Source organism: Miniopterus natalensis, chromosome 2 (assembly GCF_054644295.1).
Source record: "Miniopterus natalensis isolate mMinNat1 chromosome 2, mMinNat1.hap1, whole genome shotgun sequence".
NCBI lineage: Eukaryota > Metazoa > Chordata > Mammalia > Chiroptera > Miniopteridae > Miniopterus > Miniopterus natalensis.
This window is the reverse complement of record NC_142082.1, coordinates 36,513,697-36,536,262: the sequence shown is the minus strand read 5'-3', so window position 1 is coordinate 36,536,262 and position 22,566 is coordinate 36,513,697. Positions and strand designations below refer to the sequence as shown.

The 22,566-nt window shown below is 43.3% G+C and overlaps 1 protein-coding gene across 1 annotated transcript in view; it reads left to right on the top strand.

Moving 5' to 3' along the window:
• The first annotated feature begins 1,314 nt into the window (after nucleotides 1–1,314).
• FARP1 (FERM, ARH/RhoGEF and pleckstrin domain protein 1) overlaps nucleotides 1,315–22,566 on the top strand; it is a 256,115-nt gene continuing 234,863 nt past the window's right edge. The window contains exon 1 of the mRNA XM_087814260.1: nucleotides 1,315–1,688. The gene's annotated coding sequence lies outside the window, so the exon portion shown is untranslated. The remainder of the gene's footprint in view (nucleotides 1,689–22,566) is intronic.

Genomic DNA, 22,566 nt, shown 5'->3' with positions numbered 1-22,566 from the left:
TCCTCTCCAGAAACCACTCACACTAGCTATGCACAAATACTCCTACTTCTACCAGCCCTGTTTTCCTGTCAGCCCTTCTTCCTCTAGGAGGCCCTGCCCTGCTCCTACTCATCTAGGGGTTCAGTTATGACCTTGCCCATGGAACCCACCACCCTTCAGGCTTGAGGCCACTGAATTCCTCTAAGTCGCAAAACGACCAGGGTTCTGGAGCCAGAGCCTTCACAGGAAGATGCCCACTAGCCTTGGGATCTAGCAGAGGGTTGCTTTCCTTTCTAACCTGCTGCCCCCAGATCTTTTCCGTCCAAGACTAGAGGGTCTACAGCGACAGCAAGAGCAAGTGAGACCGGGGACTCTGGAAGGGGGGATGGTAAGGCGGCAGCTCCCAGCTAGAAGTGGGGACAGCGACTGTCCCCCGTTAGGCCCTGCCTCCTCTATCGACTGAATCTTGCTCCCTCCTTTACCGACTTCCAGAAACCCCGAAGGGAGACAAGAATCTGCAAATCAGCTTCTAATATATCCCACGCCTTTCCCCAGAGGGGGGCGAGTGTGTTTGTGTCGGGCGTGGGGTGGGAGGGTGGGAGGATTGTCCTGGGATTCAAAGGGGTGGAGGACCCTGCGCCCTGGCCGGAGGGTGAGGGCGGAGATGGCCACTGTCCCTCCGGGGTTAAGTCCCTCGCAGCCCAAGGTGGTGCCGGAGCCCGCTCTTGCGGCCCGGGGAAGGAGGGGTGCTCCTAGGTCTCTGCAAAGCGCCGCTGCCCTCGCGACATCGTAAAGTCCTAGGTGGGCACACAGGCGGTGCACCCCCTTGCATGACCTTAACAAGTGACCTGCAGAGTCGGCGCCACAGGTCACCTTCAGGCTGCTCCTGGCCTCGCCCGTGCGCGCGTCTCTCGCTCTCCTTATACCATTTTCAACCACAGCAGCAGGACTGGCGTGTCCCCGGCGGCGCAGGGCACTCCCAGGCGCTTCCACGCCCGGTTCTGCGGCGCAGAGCTGAGACTCGCTCGGGCCGAAGGTCCAAGTCAGGCGCACCTCGGAGGTGTGCTCGTGCGGGGCGGGGCGGGGCGGGGCGCTGCGGGCGGGCGGCCCCAGGCGCACCTGCCCCCAAGGCGGAGCGGGGCGGGGCGTACGGCGCGCAGGTCGCGGGCGCGAACGCTGGAGGGGGCTGTGGCTCTCCAGCCGTCCCCGCGGCTCGGGCTGCACGGCACCCCTGCTTCCCCCCGCCGAGAGGCCGGCCCAGGTCCGGGGAGGGGCGCGACCGCCTTCACTTCCCGCTCGCCGGCCTCGGAGGCGGCGGGTCCCGCGCGGGCGCAGGGCTGCGGGAGCTCGGCTGGGCGCGGGGCGGGGACGCGGCCACCGCCCGCTTTGCACCGCTGCTCTCTGCTCCAGCGGCGCTCGGCCGGGCGTCGAGGCGGCCATGGCGACCCTGAGCACGCTCCCCCCCCACCCTGCCTGCTCCGCCCTCCCCTCCGCCCCACGCCACCTTTGATGGCTCGGACCTCGGCCGGTCACCGCCAGCCCTGATCGCGCGCTCCCACCGCCGCCGCCCGCGGGTATTAATAGCCCAGCGCCCTTGCTGCACGCACAGCCCGAAGCCGCCGCGCCCTCTGCAGCCGGGGGCCCGGAGCTGCTGAGCCCGGAGGCCGGGAGTAGAAGCGGGAGCCGCCGGAGCCGCCGGAGTCGTGGAGGTAGGAGGCGCGCGGGGAACAATGACCGCGGTGGGGCGGGCGGGCGGGCGGCAACTTGTGGGAGTCCCGGCGCCCGGAGCTGACCCGCCGGGGGCGCGGGAGGAGGTGGGAGCGTGGCCCGTGGGGGTCCTTCACCCAGGAGGCGGGCGGCGTGTGGCACCCGGCTTTCCCCCAACTAAGGCGGGAGAGTCGCTGGCCGGGCCCAGGGCGGTCCCCGCAACAATAGCAGGAGCTCGGGGCCTCCGGGCTCCGCGCCGCCCTTTGCACCCCTCTCACCTCCGGGTGCTCCGGCTGCCGGGCTCCGCGCGCTGCTCCCCCGCCCCCCACCCCGCGGCGCCCCTCCCCCTCCCCGTCCCATCCCACCCAGCGCCGTGACAGCGCCCGGCGCCGCTTCCGGACCTCCGGCGGCAATCTCGGCCCCGGGGCGGACCGCGGGCCGGGGAGGTGGCCGCGGGCCGGGTGCCGCCGCGCTGCCGGGGCCCGCAGCTCGCCCACGCCCCGCGCGAGGACCGCGGTGGGTGACAAAGAGGAACACACCCACTGCCCAAGTTAGATTTTTGCCTCTCTTTACCTCCTGCCTTTATGGAGAGCAGAGTGGTTTTTTTTTTTTTCCTCCTGTTTTCTTTTTCTTCTTTTTTTTAAAGCAGAGGGACACAGATTTTTGTGGTCAACATTTTAAAACTCCTTCTGATTGTGGTTTTGCCATTTAAGTTCCGGAAACTTTAGCTGTGTGATCTGGTCAGACCCTGGAGAGTGCGCGCGCCCTTGAGTGTTTTACTTGCGGGGGGCGAGGGGGGAGGGGAGGTTGGGAGGGGGAGGGGGGCAATGAGTTCACCGTAAGGAGTCTGGATTTTGTTTATGGCAGTTGGGGCCCAGCGGCAATTAGGCTCTGTGCAGGGTCCCCCCAAAAGACGAGAGGTGGGGCTCACAAAGAAAGGAGGACCCTGGTATCACATCAGCCCCTGCAGATGTGGAGAGATTTTGTCTCATCTGGAACAGTTTAGCGTCTCAGCCTGTCCCTCTGAGCCTGCTGGAGTGCCATGGTGGCCTCCGGCTGTTTCGTTTTATTACGGTTGTTAATGTCTTTCTTGTGAGTTTCCCAGGTCTGCCCCGCTCCCCGGAGCCGTGGCCGTCCCGGACCCCCAGCTCCTGCCCCGCGCGGGCGGCGCCCGGCCCTGGCCTAGCTGTGGGTTCTGTGGAACGTGCTTTGCACGTGACTTGCCAAGCCCATTTCAGAACATCCTTCAGCATTGTCTTGCTTTTCTTATTTGTCCAAACGGGAGAGGAGGAAGAGGGCCTTTAAGTCCTGAGAGCTTGGGGAGGGGGGGAGGTGCCTTAAAATTTGTCTTGATTGTTTGGATCAGGTGGGGCCTTCTGATCTTCAGTCTTTGGCTTTCTCCCCTCACTCCACAGCCTGCCTGCTGGAGGTTTACCCTCAGCCTTTCCAAAGGGTTGGTCTTCTGGGTATGACAGTTTGTGACCATGCGCTTCATATGTGGGTTCAGCATCCTCATGGCTCACTTTATATTCCTGCAGCATCGTTCTGCAGCAAGGCACCAATATTGGAGTTACTCCAAGCACAACGAAATGTTTGTGTTTTTTGAATGTCTGGCTAATAGACCCGCTTCTGGGTAAGATAAATAGGCACATTATTGGCCAGTAGCTGGGCTGATGAGTGAAGTGTTGGGGGAGACAGTGGTGTCTTTCCAGCCCAGCTCTTCCCAGAATCTCTGGTTTCTTTTATGCGGATGGGAAACTTGAAATACTTGGTGATAATGTAGCTGTGCCCCCTAGGGCCATAGGTCCTATAGCAAGCCCCGGGGGAGTTGGGTGTGGTGTTTATTGAGGAATTCTGTTCCACAGGAATTCTGGAGTTAGGTTTATAATGCCCCTTTCACAGTAATAGCCTCTTCCTGGAATTTATACATGGATTTAATTCCTTGGGTCACAAAAGAGTATTAATGCTACTATTTTACGCAATTTACCAAAAGGAGATTTAAAAATCCACCCTAGACAATTTTCTTCTGGCTTATGGCAGTTATTTCCTAAGTGAGACTATAGGGAACCAGGGTGAACATTTTTTGCTTCTCATGAAAGAAACTGTCCAAGGAAATGGCTTTTTTAAAAAAGATGAGTTAAAATAGAATATTGAAAGGTTCTGTCTTTTTTTCCAAAAAGGGGAATTCATCCTCTAACATTCATTGAACATAGAGGAGTTTAATTCATTTGGAAAATGATACATATTTATGAGGAGAATACTTTTGATAAAATCAAAAGACAAGGTAGCAAACACTGGAGAAGAGACAAGAGCCTTGTGTTTGCGTGCTGAACACTCTTTAGGAAAGGTGGCATTGTGACTTTTCCAGAGGATGAGGGAAGTTTTATAGATTCATAGGTACCTGGCTAAGTGCTTTGACAGCATAGTGTATGGGACATTTGAAACAAACACTTTGTAACTGGCCTTGCTTATTGCAGAGAACTGCCTAGTATTTTGAGGAATGCACTTTCCTCTCCAACTGAAGATGCTACAGATAAGAGAGAGGCACATAAAAACCCAAAATATGGTCACTTGAGTTCTTTCTACTTTAGGTGCACAGGTATTCCAGGTGTTGGTTACCACGGGGAGGTGAGATGGTGGGCTTGCAGGTTCCTGTGGCTGTATCTCTTTTATTGTTTGGTGCTCTCGATTGAAAGGGGGGCTTGCCAAGCCCAGGAAGTGGTAGATCAATTTCTTTTCTTGCTCTTTAGTGGTTAGAGTTTTCTGCTGTGGCCTCACTTCATCATAGTTCCTGCGCCCTCTGTTTCCGCCAGGTTACTGCGTTAACAACTTCCACATGTCCAGGAATATCAGAGCCCAGCGGTTTCCACTCACATTACTTGAAATGCTGATTTTGCCAGTCCTTTTATGCCAAATACAACCTTTGCTTTTAATCAAGAAGCCTCTAGAAAATTAGTACAAAGTGAGGGGAACTGGCCGTTTATAGGCAGCCCTTGCCCTGGTTTAAATCAGTTAACAAAGTGGATACTTTGTGCTCACTCTGCGCAAAAGTGAGCAATTGCTAAATAGTAAATATGGTGCTCTTAAGTTTTTGATACTTGTGAAATAAGCCAGGGGACCATCACATACAATGTGACTAAAACTGAATGCATGTTCAGAGCTGCCTATGAACTCAACTCAGAACCGCGGCTTTTGTGTTTTACTGTGGGGTGGAAATCATAGACAAACGGCAAGACTGGCAATTAAATTAATGTTAGAATACACCATTGACACTGAATTAATTTCATGTGTAAAATTGGCATATTTATGCATACATTTTCAAACAAAAGAACCACAGGCCAAACTAGATTGTCTTCATATTTTATTACAGTAACGTTCCTTACCAAAAGAGTAACTTCACTTTACATGTAGACTTTTGGTTTTCCATAAAGGTATATAAGAGAAGACATAAATCCATGATGACTTTCTTTATTTTGTACTCATCTTATTAATTTAGGGTCTAGTGTAGTGCCTGGCACATAGCAAACCTTTGGTGAATACTTGTTGAGTGAATAAATAAATCTAGTTTATGATGTCCTTTCAAATTAATCTTTAAGGTTTTTAAGGGAAATTTGATATTAGCACTGATAGGTTGCTGTTCTGGGAATTTGAAAATTTGATACTTGATTTTGTTTCTCTTTTATTCTAATTAAAAAATTTAAACTGTCCTTTAAAGCTGTGTAATATGGTAAAAATCAGACAATAAAAGCATGAAGAAGAAAGTAAAACTTACCTGAAATCCTGCCACCTACCACACGAACCTACTATTAACCTTTTAGTGCCTGTTCTTTTATATATTCTCCTCATTTCTTAGCCTCCCTCAAATTGTTATTATTGTGTAGAGTTCTTGCCTGTGTAGGTTTAATGTGCTCACCATGCCTTCTTATACATTGAAACTTGACTCTGTGATAATTTTCCTTCTTCCTGAGAGGTATTTTTTAGACATTCCATTAGTGAGCATCACCCGGTGGTAACCTCAGGTTTTGTGTGCCTTTAAATATCTGTTCTTGAACGATAGATTACCTGGCTGTGCAATTCTGGGTGGTTTTTCCTGTATCAATCAACTGTCTTTTGGTTCCATTGTTGTTGCTGCCATGTTGTGTTGGCTGGTTGGCTGTCAGGCTAGTTGTTTCTTTGTGTGTGTGTGTTTTGTAAATAGCCTGTTTTTTCTCTCTGGCTGCTTTTAGGAATCTTTGGCCGTTGGCACTTTCACCATGCCTAGGTATAATTTCCTTTTTCTCGTTTACTTTCATTCCTTTCTCCTTCCTCCATCCCCCCCCCGCCCTTGTCATCCTAGCAGTTTATTCCTCCTGTTACTCAGAAGCGATTCCGTGTCTGGATGTGCTACAGTTTGATTGTTTTTTCACCTTTGACAACTCTGGTTGTTTCCAGTCTGGGTTCTCATGAATAAAGCTGCTATGAACATTTGTGAAAAGTCTCTGTGCTGTTTTCATTTTTACCGATGGGTCTTATAATAGGCGTATGCCTAACTTTATAAGAAACAGCCATCATTTCCCCCACAAAGTGTGCCATTTTACATTCCCACCAGCAGCGTGTGAGCGGCCCAGTTACTGTAATCCTCGCTAGCATTTGAAATTGTCAGTTTTTCATTTTAGCCATTCTGCTTGCTGAGTGTGTAGTGGTATCTCATTGTGGTTCAATTTTATATTTCCCTGATGACTCATGATGGCATTTCATGCGCCTTTTAACCATTTATATATCTTTTGTTAAATGTCTATATCTTCTGTCTTTTTAATTTTTTGGGGTCTGTTTTATATACCTTTTGAGTATAATCGGCAGACAATAAACTGAACATAATGTCATCTTATTTTATAGTAGTAGGGGTTCTTTATATATTCTGGATACAAGTTCTTTGTTGGTTCTATGAGTTGTGAATATTTTCACCCAGTCTATTTTTTAACTTTTTCATTGTTAGTGGTATCTCTTGAAGAACAAAATTTATTAGAAAAACATTATACATGGTCTGATTGTTGAACTATTAAAGGTTGGGAAATTTATTAAACTTTGAAAAATAACACATTTTGCATGTAAGGCACAGACTAGTATCAGTCTGTTCAAGAGACGAAACTTTATTTACTTAAGGGTGATGGAGCAGTTTTGTTCTAACGACAGATGAGTTGAAAAGACATAAATATGAAAACAAAACACATCCTTATTTAGAAAGTTTGGGGAAATAGATGTTTTAAATTCTGATCAAATAAATAGATTTCTAAAATTTAAAATTGAGTTGTATTCTTTAGCATTATGGGAAAGAAATATTTTTGAAATCAATAAAAAAAGAGACCCTGGGTAATAACAAAAATTTACATTCTAAAAAGAGATCAGTGTAACACATCTCCAAGTCCTATTAGAATGTCTGACCAATAGCCATCAGACATTTGGTTGCCTCAAGTAATAGGAAGAACGGGTTCCCGGTTGGGGGTCGTAGCTAACAGCACCATCAAAGACCCAGGTTCTTTCTGTCTTTTCACCCTGCCATTCCCAGCATATTGCTTTTTGTACTTGGGCTTGTTGCCTAGTGCTTATAATAAGACTGCTGCAACCTAATAAGCCACTATGGCTCATGGTTACTGCAGCTCCAAGCTTCGTACTCTCACAAGTGTGGTGGTGGTAGATCAGTCACTGCATGGGCTTCTTCAAGCTCCTTTTGTCATTGAGGAAAATCCTTCCCAGGAACCTCCAGCATCTGGGAGGTCTTGGAAGGGGGTTCTGGGGAATGTTTCGGTAGTCTTAACAAGAGACCCAAAGACTGGACTGGGTATGGGACCTGGAACTGTAGTAGTCGTGCTGTGACTAGCCTTCGGACGAAGACAAGGGTGACAAAGCTGAAAGATGGAACCGGAGTCCTTGAGGGCATCCTTGACTCTGATCTTTCTGCGCCTGGAGCTTAGTATACTGAATAATACTAAATTCAGTATACTAAATATTACGACTCTGGACTTAGTGTACTAAACAATAAATTGACTTACTTTCTGATTCTGTCATTGCCATCCAAAGCATCCTGACTGGTACTTATTGGAAGATTTTATCTTTCATCTGCCATTTAACATTACCTATGAGAAAACAGATTTCTACCTGTTAATTATGTGGAGAGTGATTTAGTGATCCTATCGAATCACTGTGAGAGATGAACTGTTCTGAAGGCCTTTAGATAGTTGATGATGGGTGCCAATCATGCAACTAAGCTAACATGAATTTTACCTCTCCTAAGGTGGCCATGCAGGACATCTGCTTGGAATTGACCATTTGCTGGTTTGGATTACAGGACATACTTGAGATTAGTATTTCATTTCTTCTAAGGAAAACTAATAGCAGTGCCTGCCATGTCTGTCAACCTAGAATAGCATTTATCTACACATTTAATATTCCTTAGGAGATTTATGAGACATTAATCAAAGATTAATATCTTCCTTTACAATCCAGCCTGAGTTCTTGGTTCTCTGGCATCAGATCTTATTGGGGGCCAATGGTACTAGTGGAGTGAACTGCTTGGAAATGTCAGGATTTTGGTAAGGAAAAGTTAAATGATTTAATAACCTTAATATTAATACAAGCAAATAAATAGCACATAAAATATCCAGTTGAATAAATTGCAGACTATAGACAATAATATTCCTATCTATTTTCATTTAATTGATATACCTTTTAAAAATAAATCTGAGTGTTCCTCCCCCCCTTCCTTATTATCATGATGGCCAAATGACCAGGGTAATTTGCATATTCATTGCTGTTTTATTTTTAGTTTATGTAAGGGCCTATTAAGTCAACAGCTATTTATTGAACATCTATATTCAACATACTAGCTACTGTTGGTGCCACAAAAATAGGGCTCAATCCCTGTGCTCAGTGTAGCAACCAGGTTGGATGGGAGAAGTATCTAGATAATTATAATAAAAAGTGGAATATGATGAGCCTTGCAAAAGTTAACAGAAATGGTGGAAGTGTTGAGGATTGTAAGACATTGGATTCTGGTTGGAAGATGTAGCACTGGAATTGAGCTTTGAATAAAGGAATATGTTTTTGTTGTTTGTTTATTTTAGGGTTCACTTTGTAGTATGTTTATTGTAACAAGATTAGAAAAGTATTCGCATATAAAACAAAGTCAATATCCCTTTGAATTCTGCCATTCAAAGTCACTTCCATGGTATTCTTGGTCACACAGGCCAGCTGCGATTCAGGGGGAGGGCACTACACCAAGTGTGGATGCTAGAAGGCAAGGATCTTTGGAGGTCATCTTAGAAGCTGGCTGCCATAGAACCTGAGGGACCTGTGTTCAGATCCCAGCTCTGCCACTCAACAGTTGCTTGGTCTAGAACAAGTAATTTCATTGCTGAGTCCCAGTTTCCTCTCATATTTACAAGTGGAGATGATAATACCTACCGAGTAGTACTTGAGATACAAATCAAACATGGTTTCTAAGTAACTTGCTTGTAAAGTCTTGGTGATCACTTTTTTTTTAAGATTTGGAATTTTGAGAATTTAAAATTTCTTTTGGGAATTGAAGATAATATATAAAAAGCGACTATCTGGCAATTTATAAAAAGCTCATGACATGGTAGGTGCTATTTGTATTATTAAGACACAAGCTATGAATCTTAACTGTGTAGAATGTACCAACAAAGATAAACACATTAAATAATAATAATGTTCTTTTTACCAAAGGGGTTGGTCACAGCTTCTTTCACTTTTAGATTCTATATTTGCTTATTTTTTTTTCCCTCTCCTGAAAGGGGAAATTTAATCATTGTAAATTAACAAAGACCAAATTCCTCAATTAATCTTGTTCTTGGGTCTTTATTTTTAATGATATCCCCCAAAATAAGAAATGTGTTATCTGAGGTCTGCTGTTTTGGGTGGGTAGGACTCTGAGAGACATTACTGATGAGTTTAGAGATATCTGGACAGCAGGTATAAAGAATCAGCTCCTGCATCACTGCCTCTTTATAGAGTTTTTTAGAAAATGCTCACTCGTAAAAGTAATTTTAAAATACATAAATCAGCACACTTTGACTTTATTGGAATAGTCTAGAAAGCTTTCCTTTTTGAAGTGATCATGATGTGGGATAATGTAACTCTACCTGATAGGCTGTAACTGAAAAGAAAGGTGGCTGAAAGAAATCTGGCGTTTTGACCATTTTCCTTCCACGCCTCCTTTATTTCACTCTTTCCCCTGACCTGCTCCCACTCCCATGCTGATCTATGTGATGTTCCTAAAACAAGCCCACAGGAGCCCTCCTCTCTCCCATCCTCCCATCTCTACACCTGCTGTTTCCTCTGCTTGGAATGTAAGGGCTTTCTACCCAGCTCTCATCTCTGGTGTCCACCCAGCCCCTGCCTGCTTCCTTCCAGAAGCCTCTTCTACGGCTGAGGTCTATCTGTGGTGCTAACCTGGCCCCTCTGTTTCTACCAGTGTATTTTCTTCCTTCCCCATTCATTTTATTTATTTGAGCACTAGCTTTTATTGAGCATGTTTGAGTCCCAGACTGAGTTCTAATTGCTTTATGTATACAAACTCATTTGATCACCCCAACCTCCCTGAATTTTCGAGAGAAACATGGATCCGTTGCCTTTTATACATGCCCGACTGGGGATCTGACCCACAACTCAGATATCCAACCTCCCTGATTCTTAATTCCCACTTTATATCAGAGGAAACTGAGGCACAGAGAGGTTAAGTGACTTGGCAAAGGTCACACAGCTTATAATTGACAGAGCCAGGTAAGAAGCTCATGAATTCTTTCCCCATTTATTGAGAGCAAGTTCTACCTAAGTATTTTATACCTCCTCATTTTCCGTGCCTGGCAAAGTCCCCTGAACATAGTAGGTGCTCAATGATATTTGCTGAAGCTTAACTCTCCTAAAAGGTACACTTTGTCACAAATCATTTCTTTGTAAAATGTAGTCTCCCCTTGGCCTTCTGTAGGATGATGAGGGACTGAAATTACTTCTTATGCTATTTGTTGAACCTCTTGTGTCTGGGGGTCACCTATCTCTCTTTTGTGATTAGACGTTCTTCACTACGTAAGAGGTGAACACATATGTTTAAAGTTCTGTGTAAGATATATATTTATGAGCATTGAGAAAAGGGCTTTTTTTTAACCCATGGTTTTCTTTGGGTAGGACTAAAATGAGTGGTTTTTATTTTTTCCTTTGAACTTTTCTGTATTTTCTGAATTTCCCATAATAAATTTGTATTGCTTTTCTAATTAGCCAGCCATGTTATTTGAAATGATAAAAGTAAGCTACTTTTCAGAGATGCAGGAAAACCTTTGAGATTTTTTTCCCCCTGCAGATTAAGCCAAGCCTGCCTACATATGTAAACAGTCATGTGAGACATACTTTGGGCATTGCAAATTCTTTCCTGTTGTATTATTGAAACCTTTGACTTAGAGACCATTGTCTTCTTCCTGGTGTTGCCAAGGCACATAACAAATGAATGTAGATGTTCATGATACTTGGGTGAGAGGTGGTCTTCTAAGGGAGATGGCTATCAAAAGGTATTTCTTTATTTGTGATTTGGAAGTTCAAGGTTACCTGAGGTCTGTGGTGCAGATCAGTGGGGTGCTTTTGTTTAGGAGGTGGAATGACTCATAAGTATAAACTCAGACTCTAGGTACCATTTGAGAGTAGTAATTCCAAGGTCATGTAAATAAATCCCAGAGTCGTCATCATTGGGTCCAAAGTTGGTGGTAAGGCTCGGTGCCTGTGGCAAGGGAGCAGGATGAACAGTTTCTTCTCTCAGGTTTATAGGTAAATTAACAAAAACTGCAGGGGATGAAAAACTGCCCTGATGGTTTGATTCCTGTTATTTGAAAAAATGGCCTTGCTTTGCTGTAAGAAGGAAAATTCTGAAAATCAAAGAGGTGGTTATGCTACGCTGTTTGGGCATCACCTGCCTGTTCATCTTGAGGAGCTAACTAGGGTGGGCACCGTACTAGTTGTTCAGTCCCCACTCCCTTCCCCAGCATCGTTCCATGCTAGGACTGGCCATCAATTCTAAAGACTGAAGAGACAGTAAGGAAAATCTGTCTTCAGGGTGATAGCAGGAAAACCCAGTAATCAGTCCAAACCATCCCCTGAACATTGCTTGAAAGTCTCCTGTGCTAAATAGAAGGGCAACCAGCACACAGGACACACGTTCTGGCTTCTTGGAATTGGGATCCTGGTGTGATGCCATAGGGACTGCCAGTTCCGACTAGGTACTGGGCTAGACAGTGTGCTTGGCACTTAGCATATATTTGTATTTGATCATTTATTCAATGAGGAAGGTAATACGTGCATTTTACAGAAGAGGAAACTGAGACTTAGATTATTGCGTAACATGCCCAAGGTCACACAGCTGATACGCGAAATCAGGTTTTCCAAAAGTCCACACTCTTCCCTGTGGCTCAGTTTGGGATCTTGTGCCAGGACGGCTGTCACGGAGCACGCTGGAATGAGAACGGAGTGAAGTGGCTCCTGCAGCTTCAGGGCCAGATCCCGTCTTTATTTAAAAATTCTGATATTTTGTTCATTGTGAATTTTTTTTACTTTTGACTTAAAAAATAATGCGCTAAAAAAGATTATCTTAATTTACGGAGTGTTTTTGATGTCGCCTTAAAGTCTGCACCCAAGGCGAGGCCTAACCTGCCTCCTAGTCCCAAGTACCCAGCAGTTCTGGAGTTACATGGCAGTTTAATCAGCCAACAGAAGGTTTCATCATCATTTTCAGTATTGGAATATTATTTTCCCCCCTTTAGGGCATTTTTGGGGGATGAGTTATAGTCTTAAAGACATATCTTGGCTTCATCTTAGAAGATAACTGCTCTGCCTCTGAGAGACACAGTTGGTGGTACCATAGGTTACTCACAGCAGTTTGGCTTTGAGAAACTGAAGCCCAGGTCTGATGAAAACCTGCTGTAGTCACCATGGCCGGGAAGCTGGGGGTTTGGAGCTTGGTGCTAATGCTTTGGGGTGGGCGGGAGCAGGAAGGATTTCTGCTTTTCCACTGAAGCTACATAATAAAGGAGCTGTGAACTGAGGCTTTCCCTGAATGCTAATACCAGCCCTCTGGCAGGTAGGTGCTATTAGTGGTTACCTGGTGACAGGGGCCAGTGCAGTGCTGTGGGTGGGCCTGGTGCAAGGCAATGGCTGGCTACCTCTCCCCTGCATTGCTTGCAGAATGGCTTGGGTGTTCTGGGTGTCCTAAATAGACCACAAGTCTAGCCTAACATATTTCACATGGGAATTGGCTAAGTTTAAGAGAATATTTCTTTTTATTAATAAAACATTTTAAAATAACCTTTTGTGTGTCTGTCTTTTTTTTTTTAATTGCAAAAAATAATAGGGTCATTGTAGAAATTTTGAAAACGCAAAACACACACACACACACACACACACACACACACACACACAACCCTGGCCAGTGTGGCTCAGTTGGTTGGAGCATCGTCCTGTACACCAAAAGGTTGTGGGTTTGGTTCCCAGTCAGGGCACATACCTAGATTGTGAGTTTGATACCTGGTTGGGGTGCAACCAGTTGATGGTTCTCTCTCTCCCCCCTCCAACCCTCTCTCTCTAAAGTAAATAAACATGTCCTCTGGCGAGGATTTAAAACACACACACACAATTATTTTCTTCATATTCACCTTATATAGCTTTTTCCTTTCCTTAATTAAAATAAATTGACTTTATTTTTATTTTTTAATTCGACCCTATTTTTTAAAGCAGTTTTAGGTTCACAGTAAATGGAGTGGAAAATACAGAGGGTTCCCATGCACCTCTGTCCTTCCCCCACTATCAACATCCAGCATTTTACATTTTCAGATTTTTTTTACAGTGTTTAATTTTTTTCCAATTTGTCATATATTGTACATATGTTTTGTGAATTTTCACCTCCTCAATTTTGCCTCAGTTATCCTTAAATTAATGTGATTAAGATCAAAGGTCTCATGAGGTCATTTCCTGTTGACCTTTCCTCAGAGGAATGCAGCTGAGCTCCCAGAAGGGAGGGGTGGTCCCAGATGACTTGCTCTCTGAATAGTTATCTTGTGGAGGTTTCCCAGAATGTGCTTAGAAGGATTTAGGGGCTATCAAGACTCTGCCCCCCCTGTCTTTTTTTCTTTTATCACTGGATTTTTTTTCCTCCATGGGGTTTGAGGGATGGGGTTTGGGAGCCATGTTCTGTTAGAAGTGCTTAGCCTTCCTCGTGAGTTAGAAAATAAAACTGTAGCAGGAGTGTTTCCAGAACAGTCTTGGGTGTTAAAGGAAACAGTTAATTCTGATGGTTGCTCCTGGCAGTTAGAATCCTGGGGGCACCTCCGCTTGCCAGCTTGGGGGCTGCAAAGTGGTGCATGGTTTCCAGGAGAGGGGGTGGGGGAGAATGGGGAACACCTGTCTTCTCAGTGTGTGTGCTGTAAAAAAGCACCTTCCCCCTGCGTACCTGTGAGTGCTGCCTTATTCTGTTCACTCCTGTGTAACTACTGCCTGGCACAGTCCATGGCCCATTGTTGGTGGCCACTAATCTTTGTGGAATGAAGGAAAATGAGACCCCCTTTGGGGGCTTCTTGGCAAAATTACCTTGAACTTCTCAAACCTGAGCTGACCTCACCAGCTGTTTGTAAAAGCCTTGAATTTGTAGTCAGAAGTGGATCCAAATCTAAATTTATACATCACCTTACACCTTAGACACTGTTCATCTACTTTAGAGCTCCCATCCTCTAGCTTCTGGATTTCATTTTAACCTCACTCAGGTACACCCTGCTTAGCCTCTAGTAACATTAGAGAGTCTTTAACAGTTTCTGCGAATGGCTGAGGTGACCTACACATGAGGAGCTTCGAGATCCGAAAATCAAATATCCATTTAGAGGAAACAAATGACTCATCTGGAGACCCCGATATCCTACATCGCTAGCTTATGAATTCAACCTGGCATGACCTTTTCTAGTACTCCTGATTGCCTCTCTCTACCTGAACTCTGAGTAAATCACTAGATTGCTTGATTCTGTGAGTAATGCTGTTGGTACCAGCTCCAATAAATTGTACTTTCAGTGAACAGTACACCTAATGGCATTTAAGATTGTGGGGAGAGGAGGGAAAGAAAGGGTCAGGAAATTGGCATATGGGTATGTGCCTCCACGAATGTTGATTTTCTGGCCACCTGGTCACTTGCGAGGGAACACCATTTGTTTAAATCTTAAGGAGGCTGGATGAACATCTGGACTCTGACACCCGCTGGGCAGCATTTCAGGAACGATTGCTTTGCGAATGGGGGAAAGAGCATTTTAGTTTGAGACCTACAGAGCCAGAAAGCCTTGCTCTTGGTTGATTTATGCTGAAGTCAAAGTCTCTTGATTCTTCCTAATTGAATCTCTTGACTCTTTTGATTTGTGTTTGATTATCCAACAGAGCAACACATCTGTGGCCTTCGCTTTATGTGCATGTTTGCCTACTGCTGTGAATCCAGCGGAGGCATTATTAATGTGTTAGAAAGCCGAGGTTTTTGTTTAATAGGAAACAAGCTCACATTATTAATTGTTTTAAGAATTATATAGCCTACTTTATTACTGTTGTAGCGTCCTCCTTGGTCATTGTATGTGTATTTTTGTGTGAGGGGGAAGTCTCTCTCTGAAATAGAGCCAGTCTGCTCAGACAAGTGTTCAGCAGTTAGGACTGTCCAAAGGGAATGATATGAGCATTCCTTTAATCGTATCATTCATCTCCAAAATACAGTCCTGTGATGTTTAGTTTGATTTAAAATTCTTCTTTTGAATCTATTTTTGAGGTTTTTATTTACCTTTTTAAAAACTTACAATTGTACTGTAATTTGGCACATTATGCTGATATTAAAGAAAATGAAACTTTTTTTGAGAAACATCACTGCTTTAAGAGGACTCGTAACTATTGAAGTATTAACAGATATTGTGAGCATACCACTGCGCAAGTGAACCAACATGTCTTGGTTTTAAGCCCCACTAATTCAGAGCTCAAGGCCATTTGAATTTTGTCAGTTTTTTGTTTTTTTTAAAATCCTTACCCGAGGATATGTGTTTATTGACCAGAGAGAGAGAGAGAGAGAGAGAGAGAGGGAGAGAGGAGAGAGACATCCATTGGTTGCCTCCCATACACGCCCCGACTGGGCATCGAACCTGCAATCTTTCTGGTACTGTGTATGGGGTGATGCTCCAACCATCTGAGCCACCCAGCCAGGGCTGGTTTGTTTTAACACAATCCTGTGGGAACAAAGTTTGTTAATGTTAAGCAAATAGTGAAAATAAAGTTACAGGGGGAAAGTTTCTCTCTTTAAGGGAAGAGACTTTTCCATCACTTTAGAAAGAATCTTTCATGATTCTTACCCATTAAAAGAAACCTGATAGGGCCTTATTTGATAATCATCATTAAAAAAATTATTCCAGAAATATTTTATGCATAGACAACACAAATGGCAGTGTATACTATATAGTACTGTATTTCTCTTTACTTAATATGCCCTGCATATTGTTCTTTATTGGTCTACACAGGTCTGCCTCATTCTTTTTATTGGCGTATAATATTCCATTTTATAGGAGTACCTTTAATTATCTGTAAAGTTGCCCTGTTGATAGACATTTAGGTTGCTTTGAATATTTTGCTCTTATAAACAATGCTGCAATGAACATCCTTGATGTCTTTTTGTGAGTATATCTGAAATATAAATTCAAGAAATGTGATCTGTGGTCAAAGGGTATATCCTGGTCAAAGGGTGTATTTGTTTTTAATATAGATAGATATTGCCATATTGCCTTCCAAGAGTTTATGCTCATTTGTTTTAGAAACTCTTATATAGTACTTACTTTGTGCTAGAAACTATTTCAAGTGCTTACAGGTATTAACTTGTTTAATCCTCAGAGCAATCCTTAGGAACACTGTCATTATCACAGCTTTCCAGATGAGGAAACCGAGGCAATAGACATGACGTAACCTGCCTAAGGGCCACATCCAGTAAGTGGCAATTTGAATTTGGCAGTCTGGATCCAGAGTTCCCTCTTAATCGTGGTGATTAACTGCCTGTTAAAGTTTTCACCTTTCCGGATCCGATTAGTGAGAGGTCGGTTTTTCTTAATAGTCATTTTGCATTTTCCTTATTACTAGTTAGGGTTGGACACATTTTCACTGTTGGCAAGTTATGTGGATTTTCTTGGCTGTCTAGCCACTACCTGTTCCTGTCTTTTGTTCATTTTTCTGTTAGGTTGTATTTTTCTTACTCATTTGTAGGAGTTCCTTTGCATATGGAGAGGATTTAGCTCCTCATCAGATGTATTTCAAATGTTCTGTCTTACTCTAACTTTGCTTTTTGGCTTTGTATTTTATCATTCTTTTCCTTTATGGCATCTGGGATCTAGGCCATGTTTCGAGAGATCTTCCTCAGTCTGAGAGCATTTTTAAAAAATCTCATATTTTCTTAGAACTTTATGGCTTATGTTTTAAAATTTATGTTGCTTCAAAGAGTAACATGGGATCTAACTTTATTTTTTTCTAATCATTGTCAGTGGTAATGATTGCAGCTATACAAGAATAAAATACATACCTCCTAGCAGCTTAGTACTTGTGGTCATGCTGTTGTAAGACTCTGCTTTGACTATTGACAATGGAGCCATGTGGTTAGTAGCCATGTGGCTTGTGTTCATACCACAGCTGCTTTTCATTTTTGCCCAATTTTGCTTTCTTTGGAGTTAATAATTATCTAGCTTTTCCTTTGCTTCATTTTCCATATACTTACCTAATTCATTCCAAGACTCTCACCTCTTGCCGAAATCCCTTCCAGTATATTCACATTTATCAGTTGCTCAGATATGGCTTGTTTCATCCATGAGATTTAGTCTGGAAGTCTTCTGAGCTGCTCCAGTCTGGGCTGGGTTTCCTTCTGGCCTGGTCAGCATCAGAGATCTCTCTGACGTTACCTTGGGAACCTCCCTTGCTTCTCTTTATGAAATATATTTCCTAGAGCCTGTGTCTTTCTGTTTTCACATTTTTGCTCTCATTTTGGTGGAACCCCTCCCTCAGTGTGTAGGGAGACCTTTTGACCTTGTTTGGAAAATCTGAAAACAGGATGATGAATTGAAAGGCTGTTTAAGTAGTTAAAACTTCCAGGTCCCCTTACTTCCTACTGTAGACAGTGACTTAGCAATCTAAACCCTTATTTCACCCAGGTTTTTCCTTCCCTGTCCCTCCAAGTAGTTATAGTACAGTGTTTGATTAACACAGTAGTTGGTACATATGTTATTATCACTGAGTGAAGTGTTCACTGCTTTTTTTTTTTTCTTCAACAAACTTTGTTTTTCCTGGAGATTATTCATTTCTTAAAATTTTGCTTGAATTTTTATGTACACATTGCTAATTTCTTCCAAATAACTTCAACAGACTGGTCAATTTTCTTTCAACTAATTTTTACCAATTTTTTTTTAACCAATCTCTCATCTTTTCTCCCTGTAGTGTACCACTATCTGCAATACCCCCATTCTTCAGTTCCTGTCTGAATGGGTTGTACTCTAGGCTTAGTGTACAACCATCATTCAAGGACTTTCCTTAACTGCTCTCCTTTCCTGGGCTCACTCTTTTCTGGATTCCATATCTTCTAATATCATGGGTTATGCCATTGTTTTGATAGAACACATACTTTAGTAGCTTTCTCAGAAAGGTTCAAAGGAGCTAAATTTCTTTTAAATCTTTGCATATAAAAATGTCTTTAGTATCTGCTTAGGATTGCTTGATAATTTTACTACATGTGAAATTAAAAATTGAAAATATTATCTTTGAAATTTTGAAGACATTGCTCCATTGTCTTCTAGCATCCTTTATTTGTAATTTATTTTCTTTCTCCTTCTCTCTGAAACATTTTGGAGTCTTAATTCCTCATATTTTGAAGTTTCACAGTTTCTGGCATATATCTCAGTGGGTTCTTTTTAAATTACTTATGCTTGGCATTTGCTTTTCTTTTTAATTTTTTTGTTTTGTTAACCCTCACCTGGGGATATTTCTTTATTTTTTTTTTAGAGAGAGTAGAAGGGGATGGAGTGGGGAGAGGAACATCGATGTGAGAGAGACACATTGATTGGTTGCCTCCTGTACGTGCCCCGACCATGGCCAGGGATTGAACCTGCAACCCAGGTACATGCCCTTGACTAGGAATTGAACCGGAGACCCTTTGGTTCATGGGTCAATGCTCTAACCACTAAGAACACTGCCGAGGACTGCTTTTCTTTTAAATTTGGAGACCCTTGTCTATTGCTCTGGGATATTTCTTGAATGAAAAAAAAAATTCTTTCTGTAATTACTCTTATTTGAGTATTCGGCCCTTTAGAAGATTCCCTACTTATCTTTTAAAATTTCCATGTATTTATTTTTTGCCTGACTTTTCTATGAAATTTCCTCAAATTAACCATTCAACTAACTGTAGAAACAAAAATTCCAGTTATTTATATGTTAATTTCTAAGAACTCTTGGCTTTTTATCATAGCATCTCTCCCTATATTTTAAGACATTGCTATTCTCTCTGGGGATATTAATTCTAGATTAAAGGAATTTTTTCCCTCTGCTTCCTGTAATGCCTGCATGCTTTCAGAAGGCTTTTTTCCTCTGTGTTTTGGTCCCAACTTTCATTTTGTAGACTTTCCTTAAATGTTTGCTGATCCTTTATTAAGAGCAAATATTAAGAGTAAGGTAAAAAAAAAATTAGATCTGAATCTCTGTGCATGCGGACAGGGCTTGTCAACTGTTGATTTTTCTTTAAAGTGATGAAGCAGCAACTAGAGGGTTTTTGTTGGAAGAAACCCTCCAATGTCAAAGTGTGTTCATTCAGATTCTCTAGAGAATAATTCCACCAGCCTTGCCTGGGATAAGCTACAAATATTCTGGAAGCAGGATGCAGGAAGGGGACTTTGGTATCGTGGGGTAGTAAGAATACTCTTCCTTAATTCCCACCACCTCTTGCAGTGTTTTCAGCCCTGAATCATATCACTCTTTTTCATTGTGCCAGGTATTATGTGAGTTTCTGATCTCCCTGGCTCAACTTCTTTGGATAATAAACCTCTCCATTGACAGTTGGGGTAGATGAGGGGGGGACCTGGGGCCCCAAGGTCCATCCCCTTTGTATCTGATTTGCACCCTCTGTTCCACCCCACCCCTCACCCTTCCTTTCAGTAGGAGCCTCCCAGGGACTCTGGTGGGAACTGGCCTATTTGTTGGAATCCCTCTGAGCATCACTTAGGATGTAAATCATCATTTCCTTCTCTCTGCATCCCATCACCCAGAGCCAGTTGAACGTCGTGTCTGCTCTGTTCTCTGCTGCTGTGTGTATATATATATATATATATATATATATATATATATATATATATATTTTTTTTTTTTTTTAAAGTTAGGTTTCCTGTCATTTTGGTAGGATTTTTGGTAGGAGAGGTGACCACGCAGGCATGTGATTTATCTGCCATGTTCAACTGAAAGTTCTTTTTTTTTCTTTTTGCCAAGGTTAAATAGATGATGACCAGTGGATCTGTTGTCTCTCACTCCAGCTTTCAGAAATATGCTAAGTTGTCCCATACTCTCACTGGGCTCTAAACCCTCCACCTATCTGATTTTATTTGCATATATTTACTGGAGAAGCAGTAATAATACCAGACCTAAGTTGTTAAAAAATTATGCAAAGTTTTCATTTTCCAAGGGTGCAGATTCAGTCCAACATTTATGGATTAGTCAAAGAGAATTGATATGATTTGTTATGTGAAAGGTTTGCTGTTACGCATACCTGTGCCTGCATGGATCTGCATGCTCACTTGTTCACGTTTTCCATCTCATCTTTCTCACTATCACACAGAAGATTAAATACAGCCTGTCTGAGAGGTTTTTTCTGTGTTTCGTTGTGTGTGTGTTTTTAATCTCTTGACCACAGATGTTTTCACTCTCTCTGTGGGTGCTTGCCAACCTCACTTCGGTTTAGAATTCTCTGCTGGATGGAACAAAGAGAAGATGTCACTGACAACTCAGGGACGTGGAAATCCTGCTGTGTTTCCTCTGCTCGGTGCTGTTCTGTTGGGTGGGGTGGGAAAAAGTATGAGAATTCTCGTTCTGATTAACCATGAATGAGACACTTCTGAGTAGGAATCCAGCAGATACTGGGCTACTGGTTTAATTTTGGCTGCTTAGGGAGTTCCTGGTGGCCATGGGGAGGAAGTGATGGGAAGGAGGGAGAAACTGGCAGAATAAGCGAGGCTCTGAAAATAGGGTGTCATGGGGGTTGGTACGAGGGATCAGACTGGTCTCAGGCTACTTTACCAGTGTCACTGAGCGCTTATGTGACCCCCTCGGAATTTCCCCATGACCTCACCTCCCGAGGGGTTGTAGCCAGAAGAATGAGAATCACAGGGCTGCCTCTAGCAAAGCACCCTTCAGATGCCCACAATACCAACAGCTTCTTAAAGTTCAGCACAAAGGAACAGAGAAAAATTACCTATAACCTGCTCACTTTCTGTGTTTTTTTTTAAGACCTTGGGCTCGTGTGATAGTTTCCATGTTTTCTTTCTTGGAAGTGGAGGAACTGGAGAGAGAAGGAAGTGAGCTAACTTTTCAGCACAGTGCTGACTTTCGTGTTTCTTTGTACAGTATTTTGCCAGGCCCTTGACATTCGTTTAGAGAAAGAAAAATGATTTCTCTCTGAACATCTGTGCAAAATCAGATAGGGTGGAGGGTTTAGAGCCTGGTGAGAGTATGGGATAATTTAGCATATTTCTGAAAGCTGGAGTGAGAGACAACAGATCCACTCTTATTGTATTTACCGGCAGCCACCCAATAGCGAAGGCAGGCGGACACATTGTGCCAAAAAGATGCATTTGTAGTGCTGCATAATCACACTGAAAAATGTGCAGGAAATAAGTTGGAAAATCTGTATTCTGGTTGCTTCTTAAGTAAAAGTAGTTAAGGATGTCTGTCATTCTCACATCCTAGCTCTAATGTTGGATATGCATGTCAAAAAAAAAAAAGAAAAAAAAAAGGCAAACCCAATTCACTCAATCAGCACCTTTCAAATTCAGCTTCATTTCATTGTATTTTGCCTTCTGCCTAGCTCTAAGCCAGGAAATCTCAGGTTTAAATAGGTCATTTGTTCTTGCATTCTGCCCTTGCAAAAAGCAGTAGAGGCATTCTGTGGGCAGTTGGCATAAGTAAAAAGTCAATGGCAAATTGTTCCATGGTTTGCTTAAATTTCAGGTGGTACTTAATGAAAATTCCTTAGGAGGAATTTTGTATATTTCAGGAGATCAATCATCCTGGGTAAAATTTCTTCACGTTTTGATTGTCATGTACTCTAGGTTTTTGCCTCTCAACCTGGAGTCTTTGGATTTTTAAGGGGTTTGCAATGCAGGCCTGTGAGGTATTTTCAGGATTTCAGAAAACCTGTCAGAGGCCCTCAGTCATGGCTGCTGGAAGTGGTCCTGGGGGCAGGGGTGGGGGTTGGGTGACACCTACAAGTCAAGGAAAGCTTCCAGGTGTTGGCTTCGCCAGATCTTTGTCACCTGGGTGTGATAACAGGCCCTCTCACGCTGAGCAGAGGACTTCTTCACCAGCCTCTACCTGTGCCTTCAATGAACAAAAAGGAAGTAGAGTTATTTGCTGCTTTTTAATTCAGCTTGGCAGATATGCTCTTTGACCAAGAACCGGGTTGTGATGGGGTGAGAGACCAGTGAAAGGGCCGCTGATTCAGAGGGAACTGTTGGTGACCACAGTCCCCATGCTGCCCTGTACACTTGCCCCCAGTTTGCTGTGACAAAGCGGCGCTCAGAGGGGAGCATTCTCATTCCTATTCGCAATTGT